Source organism: Lepidothrix coronata, unplaced genomic scaffold, assembly GCF_001604755.1.
Source record: "Lepidothrix coronata isolate B3197 unplaced genomic scaffold, Lepidothrix_coronata-1.0 Scaffold318, whole genome shotgun sequence".
Taxonomy (NCBI): Eukaryota; Metazoa; Chordata; class Aves; order Passeriformes; family Pipridae; genus Lepidothrix; species Lepidothrix coronata.
The window spans coordinates 354,341-381,145 of record NW_016690498.1 but is presented as its reverse complement, the minus strand read 5'-3'; the positions used below and the strand labels follow the sequence as shown (position 1 = coordinate 381,145).

General features: G+C 45.5%; 2 long non-coding RNA genes across 5 annotated transcripts in view; one reads left to right on the top strand and one right to left on the bottom strand.

Moving 5' to 3' along the window:
- The window catches only part of LOC108508840, a 216,015-nt gene that overhangs the window by 149,529 nt on the left and 39,681 nt on the right, over positions 1-26,805 (bottom strand). For 3 of the 4 annotated variants that reach the window (XR_001878527.1, XR_001878528.1, XR_001878530.1), the window contains exons 3-4: positions 18,389-18,635; positions 17,602-17,719 (exon numbers count right to left, since the gene is read on the bottom strand). This is a non-coding gene — a long non-coding RNA (uncharacterized LOC108508840). The remainder of the gene's footprint in view (positions 1-17,601; positions 17,720-18,388; positions 18,636-26,805) is intronic. The other variant, XR_001878529.1, reaches the window with a different exon arrangement.
- On the top strand, positions 8,776-14,816 carry LOC108508841. Its single transcript, XR_001878531.1, has 6 exons — positions 8,776-8,976; positions 9,269-9,365; positions 10,141-10,564; positions 10,804-10,908; positions 11,034-11,171; positions 14,739-14,816. It is a non-coding gene; the product is annotated as an uncharacterized LOC108508841 (long non-coding RNA).

Here is a 26,805-nt window from a genome sequence, read left to right as displayed (position 1 = left end):
ACAGGCACAAGGAAATGCTGTCCTGAATCACAGCACTGTTCCCAGCAGTACAAGCATTCCCAGCCCACCATCCACCTTGAGCTACCTGCCAGTAAGGGGTGTATTGGTCAGACTGTCCAAAGAAGTGGCAGCTAGTGAAACAAAAACCTTTTAGGGTAACCTATTACTCATTTAAGCTTTGACCACTTATGGGAATGCAGATCCCAGCATCATTCCAGGTCCCTGTTCAAATATCTCACCACGCTCCCAGGGAATTAATTTTCCCCTTCCTTCAGCTGGGATTTTCTGTTTTCCATTTGTCCCTCTAACAATTCACCTCCAGGAGCATCCAGCTCTGCCTTCTCTACACCCTCCCCTTTAGCAGCTACAGAGAACAGCAGCATCTCCCCTACTCAACACATCTAAAGTCCTAGATTCCCTTAGGAGCTCCTTTCTCAGACTGAACCTTTCCAGGGGCCTCCGCCCCCATCCTCTGCCTTTGCACTCACATACTGTTGAGTATGTGAGTCAGTACAGTGAACAGAAAAGCTCCTGGCAGAGGCCTGTGGCTGCCTGTCTGCTGCAGCTGCCTGGGCTCATACAGATTACAGAGCTAGGAGGGCTACCTGGAGAGCTCAGTCTTTTCGCAGTGCTGCTCACCACATGGATTTCTGCAAAGCCCCAGGACTCCCAGGGACTTTTCTCTTCTGCCCTCAGAAAATAAAGCCACAGATAAATGGCTGGGGGAGGGAGTAAAAAGCTGGCGTGTGGTGGTTTGAAATGAGCAAGATGTTAACTAATTTTACTTTTAATCTTCCCTTTTGCTGCAAAGTGAGCCATTCAGGCATCACATCTTCTGCATTTTCCTTGCCTCTTTCAGAGAAGCATATTGGGGCAGAACTTGCCAGCTGTCTGCCTCCTTTGCCTTCTGCTACCATTATCCTGAGGTACCACCCCACCTTCTGGCCCTCCAGCTTGTGGGGGGGTGGGGAAGAGAAGAGGAGAGAGGGTGGATGGGGAACACAGTTATTCTTACAACACATCCATGGGGGGGAAGCCAAAATGAACCAGACAAATATTCCGACAGGACATGGCATAGACGGAGAGTTCTGATTTCTCCGAGCACAGTTTACACCTGCCTTCATCCACTCCCACACACACCCCCGCTCACAGAAAAAGCTGCAGTTTCACTGGTGCTTGCCTTGCGACTTTGTTAACCCTTCCCCATTAAATTTTCCATTCACACACAGAGAGCTACCCATGCCCCCATCTTGCAGGATTTTGTGATGCCAGCACTCAGCCAAAGCAGTGAGTCAGGTCTGAAAGATGCAGTTTCAGGACGGGCAGGCTCTGAGCACATCCAGCAGCCTGGCAACCCCAGTCCCAATACCTCGTGCTGCCTACGAGTAGGTGTAGCTGTTTGCAAAATATTCAGCACGCAGAGCCCGTGTGTGGCAACAGCTCTGCAGCCACAGATGGATTCGAGGGATGTGGAGCATGAGCACATCACAGAAATCTAGCATTTTTCCCATACTCATCTACAACATTCAGAAGCACAAAAAAAAAAGGAAACAAAAGAGCATTTCTATTTATCCACATGCTCAAATATTCCTTTCTGGTCTGTTTTTTTTTCATTTCATCACTGCAAAACTAGTGTTCCACCTCAAACTGTTTTAACTGCTTTAGAGTTAAGGAAAGTGCATTTAAACCACAACGTGCCAAGTCCCACTGACATAAATGGACAGGCTTTTTTTACAAGTAGAACCCTACCAAATCAGACACTGCCAATCAGGCTGTTAACCAACACAGAAACCCAGAATGCCTCATGAGCAGGTTTGAAGTTTAGAGATAGGGTTTGTGTGGCTTCCCCTAAATTCATTTGCTCCTCTGCTTTCTCCTGTCTTACACGTTATTTGTAGAACTGACAGAGTAAATGGGGGTTTCTCCATTCATGGCACTTATGCAGTTGAAGAAGACACACAGGCTTTTGTCTTTCCATGCTGCTGTAATTTGACCTGCTACAACTCAATCTAGCCTAAATCCAGTTTAAAAGTTACAGAAAAAAAACACAGTAACAAGATCAGACTGTTGTAATGTAAAATTTTCATCAAAATTAGCCAGGTCATCACACACTAGTGTAATTCCTTTTCTTCTCGAAGAAACTGAGGTTTGGATTAACTTCCTCGATTAACACTCCATCTCTTCAATATACCACCAAGCATTTAGCAGATGCCAAGCAGGATTTGTGCTAACCAAAACAATCTTTCCAGACAGAATACCAACAGTCTCCAATACTTCCTTAGTGACAAAGGATGCATCAAATAGACTGATAAAACCCAAGAATTATAGCTGGAAGCTCAAGAGGCCTTTCAGCCCACCATTTTTCAAAGCAGAATTTTCTGCACTTTTAACTCCTTTGGAAAGCATTATTAAAGTTATTAATAGTTATTAAAGACCGATATTAAATATCAGTCTTCCCTAAAGATGACCAGGTAAACGGCACCAGAGAACTACATGGAACTGAAACATTTTGTTCTTGCTACACGCCTTCCCAGACACCGTCTCTGCCTGTTTTCATGGATGATATGCCACCAAAATCCAAGAGGTGGCATCAATTTGTACCAACAGATAGCTTGAGTAATGACTCAATATTGGTTTCTGGAGCTGCAGAACATGCTCTCATTTTTTCCTGTGTATTCCAGGTATGGACAAGGCACAGGTGGCCAATCCTCCAAGCATTTCCCCTCAGCATTTCTAAGCAGCCCGAGCATGTGACTGCAGACACAGGGGACACCACAGATCAGCCCACATGTGGATCTTCCAGTAACATGCCAACTTGTGGCAACAGCAGAACCCAGCTTAGATGTCTGACACACACAGACAAGTGACCTCCCCCCACACCTGGCTCCAGAGCTCCCCCTTCTCTCCCAAATCTCTGATCCAGCTGCACACACAAAACAGCTGCTGAGCTACTCCAGTTTCTGGGCAAGACTGAACCACTCGCTCACCTACCAAGCAGGTAGTTGTAACCTCTACAGCCATCCCGTACTCACAGTACAATATCAAGTAACAATATCAACACAGGAAATACAGGGTGCTAGGTCGGTGATAATTAACACAACACAATAGTCATCCCTCTTGCTTGAGCCTTTTTCCTACTCTTCTGTGCAGCCTCTGCCCTTGGTGGTTTTTATTTTTCAAACATCTCTTTCGCCAGGCCTTTGACAACAGAAATGCTTTTTCACTTCTGAGGCCCTTTATTCTTAACTGTTACTAAGCAAAGCAACCCAGGAGACACTTCGTGCACACAATGAGTTCTGCAAACAAGAACTGAAGGGTCAGAACTGGCCTGGCTGTGAGGAAAACACTCCCAGAGCTTCAGCACTGCTGATGCTAAGGGAGACTGACAACCTCTAGTGTTCCTCTCTAGTTACTCTGATGACTTAGTCTTAGAGCAGACAACATGAAACCTTTTTTATGCTGTTAAAATTGGGCTCCCACCAATGAGAAAAATGAAGAATACTTCATTCCCACTGCAGTGAAAAATGTCTGTTTTAAGTGCTTGCACAGGGTTTAGGAGTTTCACATCTGGGCTCTATAGTTTAAAAACCTGCCTTCTATTTTTCACAGAAAAAGTCTCTTTTTACATATCAACGTAACTTCCACTGTTCTTTTTTATCAGCATTAACATACTGCCCCCATCTGAATTCAGTCCTGGCCTCCTTACTGTATTTCCAATTTTGTTTGTGAAGTAACATGCCTGTTCCCAACTGCACCAGCACTCACCGGAGGCACTTGTACAGTCAACAAATCCCACTGACCTCAGACACCTCATTTGTACATGGAAGCACATAAGTAAAAGGTAATCCCTCAAAATGTGTTTAAAATGACAAAAGGATTTTCCTTTATGCTTATGAACAGATTTTCAGAAGTGACTACCTATTCCAGGTGTTTTATTTTCTCCATTTTTCTATCTAGATAAATATTTAAGAAGGTGGATTTCAAGGCACTCCACTTTACATCAGTTCTCCCCAGGATGAAATTGCAGCACTTGGCATTTCTGGAAAATCTTGACTAACAAAGATACTCAATTCTGTGCCTATTAACAAAGCTCTAGGGAAAAATAAGTAATCATCCAGATCTGAAGCAGGTCTAATCTACCTGGTTCACATGCCAGAAACATCTAGTGCAAGCTACATAATTAACTCTAATGCTTTATATTTCAAGGGAATAAGTTTATCTTGGGAAAAGGCCACCCTCAAACTCATCACAGAGGAAAACAAAGTGAAGCCCTGCACCACACCACAGCCCACGCCTTTGCCACCATCCACAAAAACTCCATCTGCTTTACACCTGAGGCATTGCTGAACATTTGAAGTCATGGTGATTGAATAGCACAAACCAGACTTCTCTGAAAGCTGCCATCTCTTAACTTCTTATTTGTCTCCCCTACAATGATGTGTTGCGGGCTCCCCTTAAATGCCTGTGCACGAGTTATTAAATAAATGACTGTGTGCAGTGGCAGTGGCCCATGACACGCCGCCATTCCACACTCCCGATGCAAATGCAGCGGGATGGATGAAGCTGTCACGCTGCATCCTTGGAAGGGTATTTGTTAGCCTCGTTTTGCTGCTGTCACGGGCTATAGACATCAGTCCAGCCTACCCTCATGCCAACAACAGTTTGGAAGGCACTGCTGAAAAAACCCACTATGTGGAAAGCAGCACAGAAAATGCTCCATTTCTCTGCATGGCTTTCAGAAGAAAACAAAGACATTTTAAGTAGAGAAAACACAGGTTCAAAAACACAAACACGTTCAACCAAGAGTCTCTTGCTAGATTTTAAGGCTGAATTTCCACATGCTTCTGCAATTCCATGATGGAGTTCCGAATATCAGCTGCTCAGTGTATCTCCAATCCATATTGATAATGGATAAAATCAGCACTCAAATGATAGAGGGAATGAATAATTACCTTATAACTGATACCAAGAATGCAAGAGAAGTGCAGCTCCAGAGAGGCTAAGGTGGCTGAGCACCTCCACGCCAGCACCATCACACAGGCCCCTGCTCTAGCACCACAGAGCACAGGGAGTCATCTGCTATCCACCTTCAGTCAGCTGCTGGGCTCTCCATCAGGACTGTTCATCCCAGCAGTGATTTCTGAGGCAGGTACTTGCATACCCCAAATGGCTGTGATGCAACCAGAACCACTTAAGGGCAGCCACTGGAAGGTGGCAGCTTTTAGACAGGATAACAACACAGACAGGACTCAAGTGTCTCAGAGAAGCCAGGATTAGTCACTGTAATTCTATCCTCACAAAATACCTGCCTTTCAACATCCTACTTCCCACAGTCTGACCCAGTCAGCAGCGCCCCAATGATCCACATGCAGACACACACAACCACACCACCATGTACACACACACATCTACGGATTATAAAAGCCAAAATAACTTTGGCACAACACAAAGAGGTGGTTGTCAACAAAAACAGATGGTCAAAGAATTGGGCAAACACTCAGAGTTCCAGAAATGAAGCTTTTGCTTTCATTCTAAATGCCACACTTCCTTACCCAGCTCCAGACAAGAGGATACATGGAGCCAGTCACAAGCTTGCTTCCTGCCAGGCTTCTCTGTTTTCATGACAAAATTAAGAGTCCACAGATGGAATAACTCAAAGCTAATTTTTACACAGGTTGGTTTCCCCTCTCTCCCTCCTCCCCATGATTCCAAACAACAAGAATAACATATTGTAGGAAAGTAAAGAAACAACTAAAAGGAGGGGGGAGTAAAGTTGCAGTGTGAGGTCATTTGGTTGCTATGACTTCAGTATGAAGGGAGTTCTATTTAATTCAAGAAATTATTTCTTTCGCACTGTGCCTCAGGAAGCCTGTTTCAGCTAAAAGCCTGACAGTATCAGACTCCACCATTCCAAGTTCTTGTTTTTATTTTCTCCCAGACACTCAAGCCAACTATCTTATTATTGCTCTGGCCCGTGATCCCACTGCCACCAACTTAAAACAGTCCAAGTCCTCTTACTCTCACCATTCCCTCTCCCAATGCCAGTGGAAGCTGGAGTCCCACTTTCACTGAATTCAACAGAGCCCAGTGGAAAGTGGATAAGGTAAATCCTGTTGCCTAAAGGATGCCTAGCTCATAGCACAGTATATTCCAGGTACTTGAATTGTAAGTCCTGAACACCCCCTGAAACTGTGGATACAGGGAGCTAAGTTCAAAGAAGGAAAACAAATACAGTATTAAGAAGCAGGAATACTTAGCAAAGAACATGTTCATCCTTACGTCTTAAGTGAAGTTCAGAAAGACCCCAGTAGCATACTGCATTATTTTTCATTTCCTCCAAATGGGCACTCCCCAGCACTTATCCTAGACCAGGGTGGACTAAGAGCGACCATCTCCAAGAGTTTTCACTTGCCAACCAGTACTGCCCCGCCAGGTTTCACTTAACAGAGGAACTTGGGTAGAGTGCATTTAAAAATTTGTGTGAAACATGGCCTTGTTGGGACATAGGAAAATGACACATTTTTAACCTGAACACCCAAAACTTTGAGCAGAAAGGGAATGTTATTGGCCAGTTACATGTTAATTGTTTCCTGAGGGTGAACTTGGTATAAATCCAGCATCATTTATGGTAGCTCAGCACAAATGTCTGTTTGCAGACATACAGAAATACTACAGCCCAATACCAATGCTGGAACAAGCCCACATAAAGGGCCAGCAGGTGCCATGAATTTTTGGTACAAGTCATGAGTTATTTGCAACTGACTGATACCAACATTTAAAGGAGCTGAAGAACATCGGTGTATCGTGAGACTTGGCCACTTTCCCTTCAAGCTTTTGTCAACAGTGAGTGCATCATGTTGATGCAGCAATACGCTTCCATTTACCTTTTCCAAGGAAATACTACCCTGCTCCAAGTTGAAATCACCATCCTGTGACATACAGCTCTGTGCAGTTCACAAGCCTGAGCAGAAGCACTAAGACAGCAACAATTTCCACTTAGGTGAAAGGGGACTGACTGTGAAGATGCTCCTAGCTTTTAACACTGGATTCAGGCTCCTTTTTTCTCCTGTGTTAGAGTTTTGGCAAACCCCCTCCCCAGTGCACAGCCATCAGACAGAGCTAGTTTCCCCACACATCTATTATCTGGATTTTCCCTGCATAAAGCCCCCATTACAGACTGAGCCCAGTGCTCATTAGCCATAGCCAACACTACAAATGGCCGAGGTCAGCTGACTGAGAGACTGACCTTTCTGAATATCATGCCTCCAAAATAAACTGCACCATTCACACTGTTTGATGTCCTGGTTAATTGGAACCTCTTTCCTGCATTTTGTCAAGCAGTAAATGTCACAGTAAATTTTAAGTGACAAGAACTTGGAAGACACATTTAATTTCCCAGTGGCATGCAACAAACTAATCCACTGTTTGCAGTATGCTTGTTAGAGCTGATCTCAAAGGTCCAACGTGTAACTAGAGGTTGAGGAATGTTCATTTATAGATGAACTCCTGCCCTTTGACCTCAGCAGGAGTTTCATTTATGATGATGCAAACTCAGCTGTGTAGAGCTCCGAAGGCAATCATGGGGAGCTGGAAACTCCCGACCAATACGTGGGCTCTGCTCCAGCATGGCTGCTTTACCTCATCACAGAGTACACGGGAAATCTAAGGATGGGCCAGGTCAGAACCTTATCTCCCTGTCAAGCCGTACCTCCCTGTGAGATGTACAGAAGCCAATGACTGCTCTGTCTGGGGTGCATTTAGATCCAGCTCAGAGTTTTGACCTCACCTTTTTTTCCCAATCTCAGTAACCTCTAGATATAGATGGGCTGAACATTCTTCTACAGAAAAATAACTCCAGGTTTTGACATGGATCAGGATTTTAACTCCTATGCTGAATCTCACATTCTGGGCCTCTAGGAAACACTGGAGTTTCTTAGGTATTTTTCTTTAATCAAACATGTCTTCTATTCAAACATTCTCTTTTCTATCTCAGACTCAGCATTCATCTTCTACCATACCCACTATACTTATCACAGTCCAGTAAACTGAAATAGCAACTAAAAAATATCCAAAGAAAAACAGCTTAGCCCAGATGATGATATTTAGGCATTTTTTTTTCCTATTTCATTAGTTATTTTCCACATTTTGTTACTTGTGTACAACCTTGGTCAGGTTCCCTCTTGAAGCTTTCCATAATTTACTACATACCTTCACTTTCAGTATATATAGTTATTTAAATAAGCAAGGTTTAGCATTAGCTGATTGATCTTAACAATAGGTTAAATTCCAGTGTACCCTGCTAACACAGAGATCTTCAGCTGAAGAAAGAAACCCCCAAATGTCTCTAGGAACACTGTCCTGGGTAACACAAAGATTCTGGCACACACCTTTTCCCTAGATACGTCTACTAATTTAAACTGTGGCAGGAACTTAAGATAGGAGTGGAACTATTATGCTAAGAAGGTATCCACAAGTGTGAAAGACTGAAATGCTGATGACTCAGACAATGCAGGTGTTGAGGGCATGCACACCTGCCACCTCAGGCTTTGAGCTGGGTGTTGTTTCCTTGTACTTGCACAAATGACTCATCTGTGGTAACTCCCCTCGGGGAAGCACCAGGACAATTCACACACACACACAGTCTGAAGATATTCATCTCTGTTGATGGCCATAATGGATCCACCTGTCCTGAGGTAACAGACAGCTGTAACATCATAGAAGGTGTCAAAGACTTGTGAAATATCCCAACTCCTTGTCCCACGAGAGGTACCAGAGGCGTTCCCCACTCAGCCTGAGCCCAATACAAGACCACACTCGGACTTCACTCAACATCAGGGGTCTTCTTCCCTCACTACACAGGACCTCTGCCATCACCTCGACAGATCTGGATCACGACCACCACTTTGACGAGACTGCAGCCACTATTCTGACCAACGAGCACTGAGGTTGCAGCGCCTGAGTCTCTGGATTCAGCAGGTGTCTTGAGGGTCCTTCCAGTTGCCCGGGGGGTCCATAGCCCTGCTCTGACTGCCTGTGCCAGCGCCACAGTCTCACTCTAGTGCTGATTCTCCAGCCGTTCCTGCCAGGTTTTCCAGGTGGGGGGAGGCCAGCCACCATCCTATTTTGGTCCAGTGGGCAGGGGCTTGAGAGGTTTCTCCTCACTAGCTGGCTTAGCCCAGTTTCATCAGTGTTATTGTTGACACTCTTCTTGGTAAAGAGTTATTTTTTCACTTAATCTGCACATATTCGGTCTCTCTCTGTATTGTAGAGAACCAGGGGCACTGAATCCAAAGGACACTTCCGTCTGACATCTCCACCTCCTCCGAATTGTCTCAAACCAAGACAGAACACTAAACGTATTTTAAGTAAGCTTTACCACGAGCAACTTTTCACAGTCTCAGGTGACAGAAAATATGACTCCACATCCATGATGAATGTCTCCTCCTTACTGGACTTAATGCCTGTCATTTCAGACACTATTTTCCTTCCCGCTGGCTGCACAACATAAAACCATCACATACTCTTTTGCTGGCTTGACGGCACCACAGGGGTGGAGTGAACACAAGTTTTCACAGACAAGGGACAGAACAAGTCCTACTCCAGGTACAAAAGTCTCACACAGACACGAGAAAAACAATGAGAACTAACAATGGCAGCTTTGTCTAGACCAACCCAGAACTGTCCATGGCTTCCTCATCTTCCCACAGCCAGGATGAATACAGCCTGCTCCTCAGAGGTTGCCAGGGTCTGGAAGCTCACATAAAAAAGTGCTCAAGTGACAAGAACCAAGCCAAGCTGCAGCCATTACACCCACGTCATCCACAAAGTACTACATTATGTCTATTACTCTATGGACAGACCAGGCCACACCTCCTCCTCTGTGGCTCCTGGGGCTACAAATAGTTTGTTCTAGGGAAAAGGCAGGTCTTAGCAGAAAGGTGAGCAGTGTCAGACCACTGCAAGGCTGATGACAAAGCCATAACCACAATGTAAGAACAAAGTATTGAATCGTGCTTGACAGAGTTGCGTAGGGAATCAGAACATGACACATGTCATTCATCACTAGCTCTGATATCTTTACAAACTTCTGCATACTCCCAGAGTCATCCACTAACTCCAATATCCTGCTCTGTCTTGCAGAGGTCAGCCTGATTTACCACTGCAAAAGGGCCCAGGATCCTCCTAAGTCAGAGGAAAACACTCATTTGCCCCCCTTCTCCAAACCCCAAAGACCAGAGAACTTCCTCTGCTTGCTTTCAACAACCAGTGAGCCGGCAAAATTTAGCCAAATCAGTAAGAAGTCATGGATGTATCTTGTAAGCATTCAGAGTTCCCTTTGTCTTAAAGCATTTCTGCAGTAGCTTCTTTCAGAAGAACATCTGTTGTGGCTCACACCAAAGAATGACCCATTCCAGCAGGCTGTGATGGAGGCCAGCAGCAGGCACCTTCCAAGGGTACAAGAATAAAGCAAGCCTACGGGGATATTCATTCAGAATGCACACCCAGTCCCTAACAACGTGCAGCTCTGGGACCACCTGAGCTACAGATGGCTTTTCTGTGTTCAGTAAGTCTCCAAGGGTTTCTATTCCAGGCACTCATCCAGACTCCTCAAGGCCTGACAAGCCATCACTCAAGTCAGACCTGTCTGCAAACCTGCACTCTGCTCCCCAGAGCCCTCCCAGCTGCCTCGCTGCTCAGCCACACCTTCATCTCCAGCAGACAAAGTCATCCATACAGATCAGCGCAGGCAGCTCGTCCGAGAATCCTCTGCCACCAAAACAAAGGTTCCTGTCCCCTCCATAGGTAGAAGACAGACAGCAGACATATGACAGAGAATCCTTCATTGTTCAGCACAGTTTTGTCACATATTTGGAATCTGTCATGGCGTGGGAAGATTCTGACACATGAGTAAGGCAACTACCCCGTCCTGTTACCAGTTGTACTGTTTCAATGATTTCAGCTCCTCGCCCAAGCTTTCCTGACAAACCTCTTCTCATTCTTACTCTCACTACTTCCTCCATCTCTCTTTCCAGGGCAATGCTGTATCTGAAGAGTTCAATTCCCACAAGAGCTCTCTGGAGTTCAGCATCTTTATTGCTCTTCAAGAAGATAAAAAGCAAACAGCAAAGGAAAACGAGCGAGGGAAGGAAGGTCCAAATCCCCGCTGCAAGGTCAGGCACTAATACACCATCAAATTGGTAACAAAGAAACTCAGTTAACATGTCCCTTGGGTGACATCATGTACATTCCATTATATCCTGTCTCCTTTCTCCATCTGTCCCTTCGTCTCCGCACTGACTCTCGACAGGCCAGACCTACTGAGACATGTCTGACACAGCCTGCCCACCAAAGAAAGCTGTATGGGAATTTGGCCAACATCCGATGAACACGTCACTGACCGTTCCTCCCTTTCTCCTTCACTCCATCTCCATTTGGAAATGGATTCCATCTTACCCTGCTCACTAAGCGACCTGCACTCATTGCATCTCTTCTCTGGGCAGCTTATTACTAATTCTAAGCACTTGGCAGCCAGTCCATTTCCTTTTCCATAGGAAATGAGGACCCTGCCACATGACCACAGATGCTGCTTCCAATGCTAGAGCCTGCTCAGCTCGCAGGAAGCCTTGCTGCCCAGGAACCAGGATCAACATTTCCCAACCACCAGCAGCTGCTCACTCCATCTCTCTTTCAAGCACAGCGTAATCCTTTGCAACCGAAAAAAGCTGCAGGAGGCAACTCCACAGCTTGAGACCTCCGCTCTGACACTTGGCTTGGCATGCACGTTGGCTTTCAGAAGCACCAGCCGAACACACGACCTTGAGGTTCCTGTCCTTCTGCACCTTCACCACTCGGCACACCAATGCACACCCACCTACTAGCCACCGTCCCCCAAAGCAAATCTGGCAGCTTCACATCCTGCACTGCATTAAGAACACTGCCTCTGGCCCACAACAGAGGAACCCTGATCATGTGTGATTTACTCAAGTAACTGACCATAGAGGAATAAACAGTTCCTGCATCCTTAAAGAGCAAGTGCTCTATTTCAGGTCCTCCATCACACAACTTCTTCTCCAGGACACCAACAGTTTAGACCATAAGTAATACTGACATAATTTAACACAAGTCCTTCAGAATAATTTCACTTGCTCACACATCCTCAGGTGGCAACTCTGAGGATCACAAACTTGCGTACTACACAGAAAATGATAATAAAATTCAGAGTCTATAAAATATACAAAATGGACTAGGCTACACTGTTACACAGGCTTAAGAGCCTGAAGCACTACTGATGCATTAGCTATCTCCCACAGAAGACCTTTTTCTTCTATGCTCCCTTCTCAGATAAATATTAGCTTTTCCACACGTCTCTTGGGCTGAGGCCAGTGCAACAGCTGAACAGGGGAGCTGTCCTCAACTCTGCCCCTTACACTTTTTTCCCCCCAGCACTTATCTACTTTCTCTACTCAGACCACAGGCTCTGCAGCACGAGTTGCCTTGCACTCTTGTTTCCTGCAATGCCTGATAGCAAGGGCCTGGACTCTCACTGCTGTACATGCAAGCAGTAGCAACAGACAGAAAATTATCAATTCACCCCATGCAGACTCCCACTTTCACCTACAGGTTCCCACCACCTCTACAGTCATAGCACATTCCACAAGTTTGCTGCTACAGCAGGAAGCTCTTGAGTCTCCGAGCCGCAGCCTTGCAGAACACAACCCCATTCACCTCCAGCCATGGTGTTTGCTCAAACATCATTTATTTTAAGTCTGCTCTCGCTTCATTCTGCCTCAGGCCTAGATCAGGTCAAGCAGACCAACCCCAACCAGAAGCAAGAGCTCTCTAAAACCTCGATTAGCGAAGCAGAGGCTTCTGTACGACTGAGAAAGCCTCTCTAATGAGAGCTTTCCTTCCAGCTCTTTGATTAAGCACAGTAGCCAGAACAGCAAAAGTGACAGAAATGTTCACTGGGGGCCTTACATTTAGCCTGTGTAAGCAGTCAAGCCAATGGCAGCTGATGGAGTATGTGAGCATTCACTCCATGATGTGAGAGCCGGAAGAACAGGCAAGCATAGCTCTGCACCACAGTGCTGCCCATTTCTTAGAGCAGTTACCCCCAAAGACACTGCATGCTCAGTCCATTAAGCTTTGAGCTCTCTGTCACAGATGGTTTAGCTGAAAAACAGGAGCAGGACAGAAGTGCAGAGGTTTCCTTTGTTAGCAGGAGCAAAGACAGGAAGGGGAAAGATGTATGCAGAGTAAGGAAAGTATCACACCAAAGGTAAAAATTCCAAATGAAATACAACTTAGAGAAATCTCAGCTCACTACCCTAAGTTAATTTTAAGGATTTTCAGGAGGCAATACAACAGAGGCAGATTCACACTGGGGGGGTTCTGAGATCAGTGAGTGGGAGGTTCCTTCATACCAAGACAAATCACAATAGTTCTCTTTTGGGAGAGAGAAGTGGGGGGTGCCTGGGGCTCTCTATAGCTCTTGGGATTCCCTTTATACACCCTAGTGCCACAGCAAACACAGCACTGGACACTCCTTTTCAGTCAAAACAGTCAGTAGTATATACTGGATACCTAGCTGCCTCTTCTTAAAACAGCCATCATCTTATCTTCACAGCAGCAGTATTTTGCACATGCCAGGGCAATATTCCCTGGCATCCTGGAATCAGAGGCAGGGAAGAGTAAGAGTCCCCTGCATTTATTTCAAATTTATCCACAGCCATCAATGAATTCTGCCATATTTGAGCAGTACGGAGTAGCTCCTGTAAGCACTACCGCTTAGAGGATGTACCTCCTACTTAACCTTAACCTTAGTACCTCACCCAGCAGAGACAGAGAATTTAGTTACTCCAAGAAAACACACTTAATAGCTTCCTTTTTGATAAAGTTTCTGGGAGCCAGGGTCTGCATAAAGCATTAGGTTGATCCATCCTGTCCTGCAGATACACACTGCTACACTCACTCTGGAAGCTGGGGCTGTATCAGCCAGAGCCAGAAATAGTCAGGCAAGTTGCAGAGAGCTAAATGCTCCCTGCCAGCAGCCACTCTCATTTCCTTTAAACCATTGATAGCCAGAGGGTCAGCATGTACATCCTGCACCTTTAAAAATGGTCTTGAATTTAACATTTTTGCTGCCTCTGTGCTGTCAGATAGGATAAATTTTTAAGTCATCCACTGTTGTATGTTACACATAATTGAAAAAATGATTTTGGATAGATATTACAATGCTCCAGTGGCATTTCTTTCACTTGACCAGCATTATCTGCAACAGCATCCATCCTTCTCAGGATTTGGTGCCGTAGATGTTGTCCTACCCAAACAAATTTCCATAGTGACAGACAATTTGTCCTGCCTTTATTTTCCCCCTCAAACATTCCTCAGGGAAGTAAAACTTCACTCCCTGCTAGGCTCTTAAGCCTTTCGTATGATTAGTTTATGGATATGCAAAGATATATCAGCTCTTTCTTCCCAGGGAGAACAGTCACCTCATGCTTTCCTGAAATTACCATACAGATTTGCTTACAGAGAGACTAATATGATTTTCCTTATTTAGAAGCCAACAGCTGTTTAATATACCACGTTCTGTTTAGCCTGATTTGTGTCAGGCTTGAGGTGTCAAAAGCAGAGAGGCTGGCCATAGACACTGCTGATGGGAGCTAGTCTGGGTCTGGAAAAGCCAGACTAGAGCAAGTTAAAACATTAACAACTAAGAATATTCTAATTTTCAGCTAAGAGCTCCTATGGGAACCAAAACAACACAGGAAGGGCTGCAATCCACAAAGCCTGGCTTCACTGAGCCCTGGCTAGTCTGTCTTCAGGAGAAGCCAGGCAAGGCCAGCTGACTGGAAAACAACCCAGCAAAGGTCACAACACAGCAAAACCATCAAGGAGCCCCTGGCAGCTTGTCCCAGGGGTGGCTGGAATCCAGTCAACTGGCACTTCCTCACCTGTCTAAACCAAGGCTGGAGAGGAGCCTTGGGGTCAAACACCAGCCCCTGAGCACGTGCCAAACTAACAACATAAGCAGAATGAGCTGCATTATCACACAGGAAATCTAACTCCCTTTCACCAGCCTCAGCATTTGTGAGGCATTTAACACAAAATAAAGTTATTAACCAAGAGGTACGGGAGGTGTTTAACCAAACTCCAATCCCTTGGTTCTCCCTAATATGCAGCTACCAGATCACTTTGCAGAAATAAATAAATAATAAATTAAAAAAAATAAAATCTTTGTAGGTCTGTACGGCCAAGAAAAGCATCTAGAATTTGAAAAGAAAGAAGGGAGTGTTTAGGGAACATTTGTTCTCCATTTGTCTCACAAGCTAACTGGCTAACACCACACCTCCCAAGCAGGAAAGCTGCTCCATTGCTTTTCATTTCTCATTTCTTTGTGCTCAGACACCACATTCGCAGAGACATTAGTCAGAAAAATGCCCCTTTGTACCACCATAATCTACTCTGGCCTGACCATTTCAGAACAGTTAATCACCTCCTTCAGAACAAGGCCAGTCCCAGAGTCCTTTCTTTCACCACTGCACACACTCTACAAGCCTGCAGGCAGAATTCCTGGGATGCCACAAGGTAGAGGCTCCTCTGTCTCCCTATCTCTTAAAGCCCAATAAAAATTATTTACAGCCTCTCCGGGCTATCTGGTTTAATCCTCTCCAGCTCAAGTATGACACTTGCTGGGACACTATTAGGTTTCTTACGGTGCTGTGACTAGCAATCACATCTGCACCTGACTGTCAGGGGACACTCTTGGCTGAGCCGGCCACCCTGGTCTATTGCTGAGAGCTCTGAAATTTCTCAATTGAAACATTTGAAAGTTAATGAACCCTTTTAACACAAAGCTCCCACAGCTCAAGAGTTCTTTTATGAGCCCAGCACACGGTGGATGCACAGGAAAACCTTACTTCAGGCAGGGCTCTCTTTTCAGAACATGCCCAGGCAGAAGGCTGGACTCTCAGGAACAGCAAATGGCAGCCAGTAGCAAGAGGCACAACCTACAGGGTATCTTGGGTGGCTCTGCCATACAGTACTCCAGGCCACAGCAATGCCTATAGCTTTGCTAACAGGCAAAGCTATGGTTTTAATTCACCAGTTAAAAAAATCAAATAAAAAGAAGACATCTCACTGCAAAAGTATCACATCACCCAAATGCTCCTGGGTAGGGAGGCGGGTCCCAACCTCACTGAGAGAAATGCAGTATTTGAAATAGGGGTGGCAATAATCACAAGCCCTCACTGAATGAACATGTGGCTGTTATAAATGTAAACCCACTCTTAACTCTCTAAAAACAGTTATCAATTCACAGCCACTGAACAAATGTGAAACAAATGTAAAACAAATGTAAAATGTGAAAAAAACTCTGGAGTCAGCAATATAGTAATGTCATTGCAGGAAAAAAGACAATCTTTTCAAAGCAACAATTTACTCACGTACATCTTCATTTGAACTTTGGTTCATCTTCCAGGAACACCTTTCTGTCCTGTGGAACCTGTACCTTAAAGCAATCAGATCTAGAACCAGAGCCCACCCATTCCACTCTCCACAGTCCCACCACTGTTTGCAATCTCCAAAATCCATTAGTACCCCAAGACACAGACTCAGACACAGAGAATTGCTGCCGTTTTTACAGGCATTTAACAAGTCCTTCAGCAGAAGGCAAGAACAGGAGACATTACCAAGGAAACGCAGTGCCTCTGCCCCAGAAGCACAATCTCCTTCCAGGTTTCACTCATGTTCCTCCCTCCCGTGATGCCCACCTGGCCCCAGGGACACCACCAGACCCAGGGATACCACTGCATTTAACCGGCAGCACAGGAATGGGATTGGACTGGTGCACCCAACACCCAAAGCATAGGGCAGACTGGGCTATCACTGCCGTGGCAGAGAAAGGGACTGGCTTTTGTTTTTCAGTTCTGGGTCTTTTTCCCCCCTCTTTTTAATTGCTAAGCCTGCAAATGGGGCTGAGCATGGGGAGGGGGGAAGGGAACAGAATCTGGTGAACAGCTGGGGCCTATCACTTTTCATTGCAGGTCTTGGAGAGATGTGGTTGACAGAGTGATGCACAGAGGCTGTCCCAGTTAATGACTTCACCATTCTCCATCATTATCCCCATCATTAGGAAATTAGGAGGACAGAAGGTATTTACTGTAAACCTGCCACCTCCCAAGGAGAGATAAATAGAAACTGATAAATGGGATCTTCTGGTGCTGTTCGTCTATTAACCTTCTGCTTCCCAGTTTAGGCATATGCATGCTATCCTGCCATTAATATCCAGTAATTGGCATAGCAGTGGGCAACACGCTCCTACCTTGAGCGTCAAACATCTCCCGTGCTGCATGTGAGTGCACGACTACGCGCACCACAGCTCTGCTGCCGGGCCGGGGAAGGGCCCCTGTGCAGCTGCTCACACCTCCGCTCTGAGTCTGAGTGACCAGGCAGACCTGCTGGGTCTGAAGGGAGGCACCCATTTGGTCGCAGGAGAGGGGGCTGTGTGTGCATGACCTCCCCTCTGTGGAAGCAACAAACCAGCAGGTAGGTACACTGGCACCTCCAGCTGAGCTGCTGTGTGTTCTATCAGCCTACCTCTGAATACAGCTCACAGATGCCTCCGGGGATGACAGTCCAGCTCGCTGAACCACGTTCCTCTGAACATCAAGGAATGAAGCATTTTCCTTACCATTGTGAAGTGTTCTGTAAGCTGCTAAACAAAAAGAAGAAAAACAAGCTTATGAGACCTCAGAATTTATGACTTTTCCTTCCTGGTCAAAAAGCAGCCAATGCTTCCTCAATCTGTACTGACACTTCTGCAGCTCCCTGGCCACACAAGTGGCCCTTTGCATGTGCTGACTTGCTTCACCCCCACAGGTTGAACCTCTAGAAAGTAACAAGTCCTCAGAGAGACAAACTGAGCCACTTTTTCCTCAGCAACCCAGCCCTGCAAAGCTGAAGCAAGTCCACACTCAGAGAGACCAAGATTCTACATAAGCCAGCTCTCCCGCCCACATAGAAAGCAGGCTCACTTGCAGGTCAGTAACCAATCATTTCTTCCACCGAGATTATGCCTCTATTTAGGTAAAACCCCACTGCACTGCTACTTTCCCCTATTACGTGACCTTATTAACTGCTTTACTTACCCTACCTCTAGCATTTTCCTTTCAACCAGCATTACAGTTTCCAATTCATGTGGCGTGCAGGTGACTACAACTCAGAGACACCAGCCAAGACTACAGCTGCCATTTCTGATGAGGAACAATCAGAACAGCTTAACACAAGTCTTAAGACTATCACATGATTATGGCAATATTTATCAACATGTAACCTTTTCCAGAAGCTCAGGAAAAGCAGAGGGCCTGTTCTTACATGTACTAACCTGGCAAGCAGTTCATCTGCTCTGTGTTGGATCGGCGGCTCCAATACATCGGAAGGAAGGACTGCAGGTATGAGCTGTGCTTGCTCCTTCCACACACACCGGCTTAGACACATCAACTCTGCGCAGGAGAGCAACGCCAACGCGATTGCGATGGCAAGTTCTAATGGGAACACCAGCATTAATTCCCATCTGTCTAAGCAACTGGCAGTGTCCATCAATTACGGCAAGAGCCAACTAACAGTTGCAGCTGCAAAATAAAAAGAGCAGAATTAACATTTCAAGTTTCTGTCATTCACCTGAATTTTTTACAGTTGTAATTAGCAAGCTGCAGAAGCTGTCAACAATCAACATCAGCCAATCTGTCTGCACCAGGAACCCGACTACATGCCAGAAATTGTCCTCGACAGGTTTTTTTTTCCCCTTGCTTCCCTCCATTAGAATTTTCCCTTCAACCCCCCCAACATTCATCTCTTTTACCATCAATCACTAGAATTGAACTTGTCAAAACAGTGAGAGACAGAATGACTGACACTTAACAGATAAAGTCATAATTATTTCCTTTCTCCAAACCTCAGTATCCAAACATGCTGCTCTCTCCCCAGGCCTCTGCTTCCCTACCAATACAGGAGCAATTTTGCAGCCCCTTCCCAAAAATGCAACCCTTACCCAACCCCGAACATTTTTTTCTGGGGGATACTGAGAAATTTAAAGAAGCTTTCCAGCTGAAGGCCTGCTCTTTGATGAGCTGGTGCAACTGGTTTCCCAACCTGCAGCAGAAGAGCTTGTGACAACATCCACCTGCTCCATTTACCCACGAACACCCAAACAACCAGTGCTTCAATTTTTGTCTGTTGCATCAAACCACACAAACATGAAACACACAAGCAAAAAAATCAAGACAAAACCAACGAACTCCAAACACTTGCTCTTTTTAGTGCTAGCCAGAAAACAATACTTTATAAACACCTGAGAGTGTACAAAGAAAGCATCCTAAGAGACCACGGACACCTTGGATCAGATGATCTGCTTTGAGGGAGAAGTTATGGTGATTGTTGTGGTGTTGCTTTTTTTACAGGGTTGATTTTTTCCTGTTGTTTTTTTGGGGCTTTGTTTGGTTGGCTTGGGTTTTTCCGGGTTTGGTTGCTTTTTGTCTTTTTACATGAAGTTCTCACATTTTTAAAGCTATCGATCTTTTTCAAAACAAGTTGTGGCACAGACAACATACCTGTCATTAGCAATTAAGGGCTGATTTGTAACCTTTGCATTCACAGTAGATTAGAACACATTAGACATACACAACTAGCCAGGGGCAGCTGTAAATGTTCAGGGATAAACTGCTCTCACAGGTGCATCGCCTCAGGTACTTTCCTACTACCTGAGCTCAGCTGACCTGGGTGAGCTCATCATCTGCAGCATTGCTGTGCTCGTTTCCAACATAGTGACCCAAAGACATGACTGTGGCAGAGCTGTGGGTAACATTTGAAACAAAATACTGCTTGAATAGGAAGCTCTAACTGCGCACTCCACACACACTCTGTTATCTGACATCTACTTAATGCATTAATCCATCAGCCACCTGAGCAACTACAATAAAACCATAAAGCCAGAGCATAAAAACAATAAAACAAGAGTCTCAACAATTTGTATATCTACCAACAAAAAATGCATGAAGTGCTCCTTTTCTTCAGGAACCACTCGAGTAGGTTTCATACACAGCTCTTATGTAGATACTGGCAAACCCAGTAGAGCTAATGTAGGATTCATGAGTTACTACACATACTTACTATGAGTTACTACCATAGCAGAGTCTTAACGACCAACTAACACTGGAACAGTACACAAAGCAGAAAAGACTTCCCTGGCATTCTTACACAAATTATATCTATAAATTGACAAATAATGAGATAAAAAGGCAGTTATTAACACAGAAATATCTGAAGAACATGTTGGAAGGAAAGCTCTTCAGCCAAAACCTCACCAACCTGAGGGCACAACAGGAAAGTACAAAAGACCTGCTACTTCAGGAGTGGCTTAAACCCCTTAGCACAATATTGCACAGAGTTCACCTGCTTTGAAACCACAGGACACAAATCTTTTTCCCAGCCAGATGGCGAGACATGGACCTGCTTCCAGCCTGGCACTGTGAGACACAGCCTAAACCCCTTAGAGGGCCCTCTCTTCCCAAAACTAGCCGGGCACTGCTTCCCAGTATGGCAAATCCCCTTCTTCCTCAAACTCATCTCGGGAGCAGCAGGAAGGATATGGCACCATCATTCAGGAATAAGGAAACCGAGACCAGGCCTCCCAACCCCGCAGCCGAGGCCACCCAGCACCCCAAAGTGCCGGAAAGCACTCCCTTCCCCAGCAAGCACAGCTTTCGTACCGACAAAATCCAGCCGGAGCCTGGGGGAACAGCCTGAGGGGATGTGCGGGGCCGGCGCTCCCCGCCTCGCGCCTGAGGGGACCCTCACGCGCCTGAGGGGGGGAAGGAGGGCAACGCTTCCCGCCCGCAACTCCGCTCAAAAAACCTTCAGCAGAAGAGCTTGTTACCCCCAGTTACAGTATCCGCTTGCTCCATTTACTCAGGAACACCCAAACAACCAGCCCTTCCGTTTCTTTTTTCTGTCGCAAAAAACTACACAAACATGAAGCCAACCAAAAAACCAAACAAAACAAAAAGCCCCAAACAAACAAAAAACCCCAAACAAACAAAAACCCCCAAACAAACAAAAACCCCCAAACAAACAAAAAACCCCAAACAAACAAAAACCCCCAAACAAACAAAAAACCCCAAACAAACAAAAAACCCCAAACCAAACAAAAAACCCCAAACAAAAAAACCAAACCAAACAAAAACAAAACAACAAAAAAACCCCAACTCAGAACAAAATCAAAAACCTCCAAACATTTGCTCTTTTCAGCTTTAGGTAGAAACCAATACTTCCTAAACACCCCAGATTCTACAAGGAAGCATCCTAGGAGACCAGACACCTTGAACCAGATGCACTGCTTTGAAAGGAAACTTATATTCGTTGTTGGGTTTTCTTTTTACAACCTTGGCTTTTTTCTGTTGTTTTTGGGTTTTGTTTGGGGTTTTTTCCGCGTTTTTTAGCTTGTTTTGTAATAAAACCTTAGCATTTTTAAAGCTAGTGATCTTTTTGAAACCAAGTTGTGGCACAGACAACATATGTGTCATTAGCAATTAAGAGCTAATTTTTAACCTCTGTATTCATAGTAGACTAGAACACATTACATTTACCGCAACAAGCCAGGGACAGCTGTAACTCTCCAGGGATAAATCGGTCCCTCCCTTCCCCAGCACGTAAAGCTTCCTTACCGACAAAATCCAGACGGAGCCTCGGGGAACAGCCTGAAGGGATGTGCGGGGCTCACGCTTCCCGCCTCACGCCTGAGGGGACCCTCACGCGCCTGAGGGGCAGCGCTCGCGCTTCCCGCCTCGTCCCTGAGGGGACCCTCACGCGCCTGAGGGGCGGGGCGAGGCTCGCGCTTCCCGCTTCCCGCCTCGCCGCGCGTACCTCGCTTCAAGGGGGGCGCGCGCGGCCTCGTGACCTCCTCGTGACTTCCTCGTGACTTCCTCGTGACTGCCTCGTGACTGCCTCGTGACCGCCGTCCCGTGCGGAGGCCGGGACGGCGCCCCCTGCTGTCCGGCCGCGTGCCCGCGGCTGGGAACGGGCGGAATGTTGGGATGAAATTCTCAACATTCTCCTCACACTGACGTTAGAGACTACACAGAGGAACTGTAGTGCACGACAGATTAATTCAGATCAATAAACCAAGGGAAGGCATTACTAAAACTGGCACAAAGGAAGCTCAAGAATGCCCTGAAGCTCTATGGCCTGATTTCACAAATAGAATTAAACAGCAAGGCATTACACATCAAGTAAAATGCACTCAGCAAGAAATTACCACATACTTATCCAATTTTCTTTTAGCTTCACATGATTAATTTTAAAGTTGAAGAAATTCCCAATACCTGCTAATTTTAAAATTTCACTAATAAAAGAGAGCGGGAAAATGGAGAAGGGGCATTTTTGTTTTCAGAAACAGCATTTCAGGAGATTGCAAACATAGCTCCTCACACTGCTTATTAAGGAAAGTCTAGAAGGCATTTATCAAGCAAAGCCGACAATGCTGTTAAGCAAGAATTCAAGTTGGGAATGTCAGGATCCGGGACAGGTCTCTGCTCTGGGAGCTGAAGCAGTCTATGGCCCTGTGTTGATGGTGCCACGGGACCCTGCACGCAGGGCCCTTGGCCTGCCTGTGCCAGGGTGTCCCGATGGGCCCACGGCACCACTGCCCCGCCTGGAGCTCGCAGAGCAGCACGGGGGCTCTGGAGCAGAACGCTCGCAGGAGTCAGCGTGGATCCAAAACCTGTGAGAGGAGCAGATGCCGGGGGTCACGGCGCGCCTGGCCGGGCATGAGCCAAGCTGTCCAAGTGACTGCAGGGCGCCCGAGCCATCCTGTCTCCCTGGCAGCAGCAGGAGCGCCGTGGCTGATGGAAAACAGAGACAGGAGCGTGTTGGCGCAGACCAACAGAGTCAAGGGGAAAGGATGGACAAGGGAGCACCGGGTGCTGTGCAGGAGGTGTACGGGAGGAACGTTATCAGCTCCACCAGTTATTTCCAGTTCTGAACCCCTAATGTGAAATGGTCAGCTCTGTTTCAGCTTTCCAGTTTAGGGTCTCGAGTTCACTGTTTCTGTCACAGCATCCTGGCTTTTTGGTGCTCCCAACTGCCTTCTCTTTATACAACCCAAGTGACCATCTGCAGACTATCCAGGAGTAGAGAGCAGCACAGGGAGTGTCAGCCCCAGGATGGACTGAGTACAAGTGTCCCAGAACATTCCTGACATCTGCTCAAGGAGGATATGCTCTTCCCAGCAAGGACACTAAGCAGAGACAGGGCCTTAATGATGATGATTCAAAGTGCTGGGAAAAGTTCTTTCTCTTTCCTCAGAAACAAGAACCCAAAGTCTCAAAGACTTTAACCCCCCAGCCCAGGTGTTTCCCTGAGCCTTACCCCATCTCACAGGCTGATCACAAAGGCTGCACTTCCGTAGCTGGCATCATATCCTAGTTATGTAGTTTAGGTTTCCTTGGGGTCCACTGGGAAATGCAAGGAAGAAACCTTAAATTTTATCAGGAGATTGGTTTTTTACCTTGAAAATTATCCAGGATTTTCCCAAAATGACAAAAGCGAGATCGTGAATTCCCTTTACTAAAATCATCAGAATTAGGATCCAACCTTGAGCTCAAAGGCCATAGGATTTAGTTTCAGCTGTACATTCCAGACATTCCAATCTCCACTGCCCAATCCTTTCCAAAACGAAAAAAAAAAAATAATCAAGATGTCAATCTTATATGGACTATTTCATTTGACCAACAATCTTGTTGTTTAACATCTTGATTAATTAGTTATTCAAAATTTTTTGAAAATTCATCAGAACCTTCAATTCCTGTGGTTTGAACAGTCACAAGCTGTACAATCAAAAGGCACAGAAGGGATGGCTCAGTTCACTTCCTTTGGCCAACTGATAATTAGGCTTCCAGCTAGCTTCCATTTTTATTGGAGTAAAGGGAAGGAAGAGGGAGTCCCACTGAACTGAACACCAAAACTGCTGTTTCCTCAGCTAAGACTAGGATTTGGTCCTAAAAATTTCTGGGAAACCATAAGGGTTCTTAGATTTGTCCATCCTCAAGAAAAATAGTAGATTTTTTTTTTCTCCATCAGTGTAATTAAACTCTCACCAGACAAATGGGACACAAGAGCAATGTATAAGAGAACAATCCTTGAAAGAGGGTCTGACTCATCCTCGTGCTCTCCTGCACGGCAGCTGGGGTCTAATGGGGTTATTGGGAAGTGAGCATATAAACTAGAGAGATCAGATTTCCAATCAATCATTCAAAACTCGTGTAAGTAAGACAACAATAAATATTTCACATGAAGCATAAACCAGTGCCAAACCATTTTATGAACCAAAAAAATATGGAAACTGAGCAAACATTGCTATATGGTGCTCTTATAGTCCCTGACCTCCTAACAGAGGGGTTGGCCCTGGCTTTCACTGCTGAATATTATTTCTCTTGGGAATGACAGATTATGACGCTTCAACAATGGAAAAAATATTTAAGACCCAAGAGGGTGACTATGAGAAGGTTTAAGGCCTTTTCCTCATTTCAAATTCTCAAGTCCAGTGAAGAGAAACAACAGACAAAGCTTCCTTAAACCCTTTGAAGTCCAAAAAAATTGTTTTATCCTTTTCTACTCTGACTCATGTGTCCAAACGCAGTCTAAGGTGTTCAAGATCCACCACCATAAAGCAATCACGGCTAATTTAAAAAATCCAGTTGTGTTTAAAATTTTATCCTGACTCTGGAATATCTGGAGAGCCGGTTGTGTGAGCACTATGGGAACAATGTAGACTCTGTGATTCACAGAAACTCGTCAAAAGAGAAGGCAAGGAATGCTGGAGCAGGGGGAGTTTCCCAAGTTGGTCCCCTTACCCATTCCCTTTTTCAAGAGGAAAATACACAACTCCTACCTTCCTTCTGCTCATTTGCAGCCTGTCCTACAAACTACTGGCCAGAAGTTACAGGATGCACTGCAACTTCCATAGCCCCCTACAAATGGAACAAAACAGGACCAAATCTACTCACTGAAAAGCTGAATTTCCACTCTTTGTCTTCTTCAACATCACAGAAGGAACCAGAGGAAAAGGCCAAGTTCAGCTATTACCCAATTATCTTGGAAGGTTTTCCAGTCCAAAGGGACTAGAAGGAAAGCACTGTTAACACCAGCCATGTTTATTGGCACTGACTGTCACCAAAGGACAAGGTCTGTCTGTCATCAAGGCCACGGCTACACAGGAACAATCACATCACTTGCTTGACAACATTCCTGAGGGCACCTCGGGCCTAAGGTAATTTAAACACCTCTCCCAAAATACTGGGGAACAGAGCCACAGGAAATGTTGTTTGAAAAAATCAACATTATCAGCCAACAACAGTGCCCTGCAGATGGGACCGTGGAGCTGAGAGACAAAGCTTTGTCATGTGTCCCTGCAGTGCCCACAGAGCTCAGCTGCACAGGGATGCCAACACCTGGCCGTGACACAGCTGGAGACATTTACCTCCCATCCTTCCCAATGTTCCTGTTCTTCCCAGGCCAAGGAGACACAGGTGCTCAGCCAGTGGCCAGCTCACCGAGTAGAGAATATTCCAGGGAAGTACCTGTGTTCAAACACCTGTGAACTGGTGTCCTGACGGCCAATATTTACAACACCTTGCCCCAAGCTGGCACCCAGATGCATTGTTCTGGCACACCACCTTTGCAGAGAACAGCAAGCGTCCCAAAGATGGCAGTAGTTTTGGTCAAGATGACTGCACTCACTGAAAAAAAAGAAAATCACCATTTTCTTCAGTTTTCCTTTCCAGTTCCACTGATTATTACTATCAAAGAAAGAAAGAGGGTGAAAAAAAACCCCAAACCAAAATAATTTCAACACCAAGACCCAGCTCGAAGCTACTGAGATACCCAACATGACTTGCACTCTGCATCATTCCAAGAATCCAGGCCTACAGCCCCAGCAGAGTGTCAGGGAGTTCTCTAACACCCTTCTTTGTCCAAAGGATCAGCAGACCAGGTAACTGTGGTGTTTCCTTCACCATGGAATTAACATCCAACCCAAGTGCCCTGGACAATGTTCATTCCAGGACAACTCACTGAGAATATTTTGCTTAATTAAATACACTTCATTCCCCACAGAACAGCAGATCTCTCAATGCTGGAGAAATTATATTACTTCTTTTCAGTGAGATAGTCATGCTTTTCCAAAAATGTAAATTAATTCCTGCAGGGAAGAAGAGAGAGGTCTGGCCAAAAGAGCTCTACTTGGCATGATCAGCTCCCCTTGCTGTCTCACAGTCATTCCTGCACAAAATCTGATGTGGCAGCTTGTTTGAAACTTGTTTATTGGGAAGAGGTCATAAGCTGAGCACTGTTCAGAAGAGGTCAGGCATCTGATTAAAGGGTGAATAAACTGAAATGCTTCACATGCATCTCTGAGACAGAAGCTTGATGAGGAGAGAGAGCTTGTCTTAGAAAAATGTTGCCAAGTACCTCACACCAAAGGCAGCAGCAGACTGCAGGACCGGTTAGAGCAGGGCTGAAGATTAAATAATTCTGCTGTCGGCATTAACAAATACTCAGTATTGTTCTGCTGTACTTCAGGACAGGCTCGTGCTGGAAGAAAGCCCCTCTCTGAGAGGGAGATAACAGGAAATCATGCCAGCCCTGAAGAACTGATAGTCAAAACAGACGGGAGAAAAAAGAACATCTTGAAACTATCTGCAAAACAAAGGAGAAACAAACAAAAAAAAATAATTTGCTTATCCCAGG